The sequence below is a fragment of the Schistocerca piceifrons genome, chromosome 6 (assembly GCF_021461385.2).
Source record: "Schistocerca piceifrons isolate TAMUIC-IGC-003096 chromosome 6, iqSchPice1.1, whole genome shotgun sequence".
Lineage (NCBI taxonomy): Eukaryota > Metazoa > Arthropoda > Insecta > Orthoptera > Acrididae > Schistocerca > Schistocerca piceifrons.
Window position 1 is genome coordinate 365,925,342 of NC_060143.1, and position 5,130 is coordinate 365,930,471.

General features: G+C 39.1%; 1 long non-coding RNA gene across 1 annotated transcript; it reads left to right on the forward strand.

The window, feature by feature from the left end:
- The first annotated feature begins 1,918 nt into the window (after positions 1-1,918).
- Positions 1,919-2,884, forward strand: LOC124802811. Its single transcript, XR_007017157.1, has 2 exons — positions 1,919-2,151; positions 2,442-2,884. It is a non-coding gene; the product is annotated as an uncharacterized LOC124802811 (long non-coding RNA).
- Positions 2,885-5,130: the final 2,246 nt, after the last annotated feature.

The following is a 5,130-nucleotide window of genomic DNA, read 5'->3' on the forward strand; positions in this document are numbered from 1 at the left end:
TGTGTGTTGCAGACCGTGTGATCGACGCAGCGTACTGTAAGCCACTGGACCAGTATTTACGTCGGAAACAAGCCGAGATGGTGTTTGTGTATGGCCAAGCAGTTGGAAACGGTCGAAAGGCAGCACTCCTTTACCACAACAACAGACCCTAACAACATCATACAACATTTCAAGCCCTACTTGGGCGTTTGATCATGGGTCCTTTGAGACAGGCGAACGTGTGGGGGGGGGGGGGGGAGGAGGGGGGGGGGCTTGCTTATACCAGATTTGGAGGACCAGGTTCTACAGGGTATTGAGACGAACTCTAGTAGCAGCTACTCTCCCTATCACTTGCAATCCAATGGAGGCCACTTTGAACATCTGTAATGTCATGGATGCGATGCAGCTCTGTATGTGTTTCGGGACGATTTGTTTCGTTTCACGCACTGTCCATTTCCGGTCACAAGTTCATAGGACCTTTTTACTCCATTTCCAGTCAGGTATCTGACCCTGCCGTTTGTCAGTTTTATCCATGTTCAGTCTGTGTAAGTCACGCAAAGGCATACCCACCTGCAAGGGGGGGAAGGGGGGCGGAAGGGGGGGGGGGGTACAAAGAACGTAGAGATCAGCCTAAAGTGCCCCTACGATTGTCTGTAGGGGGAGGGGGTGTAGACGTGGGGGTACAGAGTATTTTTAATATTTTGGAAGACGAATGGCGTCTTTTAAGTATAGCTGTAAAAGAGTTCCAGTCCCGACCCTGTTAAAAATCTGCGTAATACCGACTTTTAAATCATTTTATTGAAAGAAAAACACCTGACTACACTCTATTTTTTCCTTTCCCTGAGATCTAGGATGAGCGCCCTTGGACCAGGCCCCCTTTTCCTCAGGAAAAAAATAATCTTCACGAAATGAGCTCGCATTACTTACAGAGGGACAGGTCAGTTGAATATCAATTTGAAGAAAGACGGAACATATAATGGACACTGGACTAGCAAGTGTGCACAAGGCATTTGTGGTGGTACCTCGAAGGGTACTTCTCCATGCATCGCGAGTCTAATACGAGTTGCTCTGTAGGTAGAATCTAGGGTGACCAGATGCAATTGTTTAAAAAAGGAGGACAAAATGCTTCAAAAAGGACAAAGGAAGAAAAAAGAGGACACATCAGACAGGTCAACTGCAGATGAGGATACCACCCGTCAGCTTTGGACAAGTCACGTGACTGCCGGGAATTACCGGTAAAACTAGTAGTTAATTGTTAGTGGTGGTCAGCTGGTGATTACCAGAACAATATTTTTTACGAAAATTTTAAATAATTGATATTTGTATTCGCTTATAGGTTGATCAACGATAACATTGACGATCCTGGTGCCACCTAGTAACACCACATTCGTGCGTGTTTATCACGAAGGCTGTGCCAATACTATTTAAGAAAAGAGCAATAGAACGGGGCGAATTGTGAATTTAACTGTATTACGCTCAACTTTGCGAAAAAGCTGGATACTGTAAAAATCCGCCCGGACCCCGGACAAGGAGCTAAAAAGGAAGACATGTCCGGATTAATCCGGACGTCTGGTCACCCTGGGTAGAATCCAAAATGTTATAGTAAATGGAATTACTTGTGAGATGCAAGATGCGTTGCGCATATTGTACACAAGCCATTTACATTTCTATTAGGTTTGTTATGTTTCTTCTTATACAGATTTAACAGTGACTACAAAGTGAAGATGCAAGGGAGACAAACTCGGGAAGAAAGCAGTTATAACACTGAAGAGCAGACCACAGCGTCTGGAGGCTTTGTGAATTTTGCAGAACAGCACAGGGAAGTGAAACAATCCCAGGAAGGATGAAGTGTGTTATCAATAGTCACATTACTGTCGCAATCGTAACGGGAAGGGAAAAGATGAGTTCCTGCCCACACGCATGTTAGGAGCAGGGCATGAGGCAATCAAGACTCATACTGTCGTCGTTTTCATCCAACTTCCGCTTACCCAATGGTTAGGCATAAATACGGGCTTTCAACTGCCACCCAAAACAGTCGGTCGTCAGGAAGATGGGGTTAAGCGGTGCCTTACTTGTACTAGCTGTGTTCGGTGCCCTAACCCTGGCTTTGCCACTAGATCATGTTAATAACAATGACCATAACGACAATGATGAATCGAACCAGACACACGGGTACGTACAGTTTTCTTTCGTTCTTTTTTCCTTTTTTTGCACATAAAATAAGTTGTCTAGATGAAAGCCTGCCCAAGTCAACCAAAATATGCGTTTACCAAAAGAAGGGAATTTAACAGTCACGAGTTGCGGAATCGTCTGGAAAACATATTTTAATGCAAAGTTCTTATGGATGATGGCACAGACGAACAAGTTTCTGTCGCTTAATTTTGTTTGTATTACTTCTTTCATATCGTTAACCTTCCAGTTTAGCAGATAATAAGAACGTGATGTATGCATTTTCTGCACAGATCAACTGGTCAGAAATTGTCAGCAGCACAGATCCCGTATGAAACAATAGAGGTCAGTTGGTCTCTACGGAAGGTAATGGCTCGGCCATTTCCTATTGATTGCTACCAACCACAACAAATTGGCCACTGTAAGCCTGGTTATCAGGCAATAGGCGACAAGTGCTGCCACTTTGACGAACTATGAAGTACGGAGCCAATGATTTTGAGGAGTGCTGTATTGTTTTTGGCCCTTGGATTTGACCTTGGATTTGACTTACTGAAACAGAGGATTTACTTAAGAAAACTGTGTGAAAGCAGGTTTTACGGACTAGTATCATATTTCGCAAAATATTGATAACTTGTTGAAGGTAATTAGATTTCAAGATCTCTTATTGTAAAAACAGGACTGTAAAATCTTTTGCAACTATTTTTGTAAAGTTTAATAAAGAATGAATCGAAGTGCACCAAATAACTAAAAATTGCACTTTCGTTCAAGATAATTTACCTGCAGTGAAGAATTAACAGAAAGGTTCGTGCATGACATACTATTTACTGAGTCAATTACAGCACAGTACCATGAATGTTGCCTCCACATATGATGTTCTTATTACTGCTTAGAGAATACTATTAATTTCTTTATAATACTGTGTGAAACAAGAAATAATGGTAGACACTTTGAAATAAGATCTTTAAGCAGCCAAATTAATGCCTGATAATTTCATACCCATAATATTTAATAGTAACAGGAAATACTGCACTTTGACTCAGAAATTGATACAATATGTCGATCCTATAATATTTAGTAGTAACAGGAAATATTGTACTTTGACTCAGGAATTGATACAATATGTCGACTGTACCACAGTCGTAACAGCAAACAACATAGCAACCCACGCTGAATGTATAATGCATTCCCCAACCTTCAGCATTCACAATTTGTGTGTGTCACATAGCTTACACAAATGAAAGGTAAGGGCAAACAGAACTGTATGTAAGATCACAACTCCACTATATGGTCCCAACAGTTATATTTACTTAAGAAAATTAAGCAGCATGTAGTGTGGACTTGCATGTGCATGTTGTAGAGTGAAAATAACTGCAGAAAACTGAAAATATATACTTTTGATGCATTACAAAATGCAAAAAATTAAAGCCATAGTAATGCTAGTGACACATTTCCCCACTTCCTTTACAAGTATTATTATCATTGTTGTTGTTGTTTGTTATTCGCCTAAGTTGTTGATGAAATATAAAAAAAAATATGTAACACAGTTCCTCATTTTATCGCTTCACAAAAATAGCCCTAATTTGTTCTTGTATCCATTCTGGTTCAGTGGGCAAGTGTCACTGTACGATCTGATCACTAGTTAGTCCTGTGACTTTCTACAACAATTAACTTGATTTTCACCTCTGGCTGTTTTATCACTACCCTGTCGAAGTATGTGCAAAATTAATAATTTTAGATATAATTAACACAGCATGGTGATTCACAGCACAGAATCTATAAATGATGAAGATAGAAATGCTAGAGATAAAATTAAATTGAAATATTTATTTTTTGTAGCAAGATGTAATGGTCTGGGATCTTTTGCAAAATAAAGTGACGAGAAATGTTTTCATTTTCTGTTTATGGCACAGGCAAAAATATACAATCAGTCATCACCATTTCAGCCCTAAGTCACAAAAAAGTCTTTTAGAACGTGCTGGTGTTCACGATGGGGTCGATAAATAACAATTACGTCGTCCATACTACATCTGTTCACACAATAGCATTATGACATACACGCAGGATTACAAGAGAACAACAACAAAGATAACCCACTGCCTTGTAGACAGTTTCAGCAAATATGACGTAAGGTGCCAGATTACCAACATACTAACACTATCACTCATTCTGTCAACAGTTTCAGCTTATGGGTAAGATATATGTGTTGCTTTCTAGCAAGTGGTTTAGTTAATACAAAAGCAGGCATTTCCTTTGACTGCAAGTACTTAACAACAGTCTCACTTCTTGTAACACACTGTGTAATAAAATGTCTTTTAGCACAAGTATGTTTAAATCTAAAATGCAGCACAGGATTTTGTGACAATCTAACAGAATTTGTTGTGAGGAATTATAATAGGAATTTGATGCATATTATTTAACAATTCTCCTGTCAGCCTCCTTGGTTGCAGAATTTAAACGTGCATATTCAGCTTTAGTAATTGATGTGGCAACATCCGTCAGTCTTTTGCTTTCACAGGAATTATATTTTCCCCCTTCATAAGTTTAATACACCCAGTAGTTAAATCATATACAAATATTGAGTTAACAAAACCAGTTACATACATTTATTTAAAATCCCCTTTGTAAAACAGAATGCCATGGTTCATAGTACACTTGAGATACTGAAGGACTCTTTGTGCTGTCCTACGCACAGCTGTAAACTTACAGTTATACTGACTTAAAATACTTGCTTTTTAAGATACGTTAGATCTTCTATTAGTACTGATTTACAACTAACTTCTCACACTTCCATGTGTTGTAATTATCCCTGTCTTTCAGTTTCTCTACCACTAGAGTGGTGGATTTCATCAAACTTAAATTTGAGTTTTTTTTAAAATGTTAATTCTCAGGAATCACGTAACTGATTTCTTCAAGGGAAAAAAAATCAAATCAAAAGCTGATGAGTCTGATGATCCAATAAACCATTACAAGTGTCACAAGCAA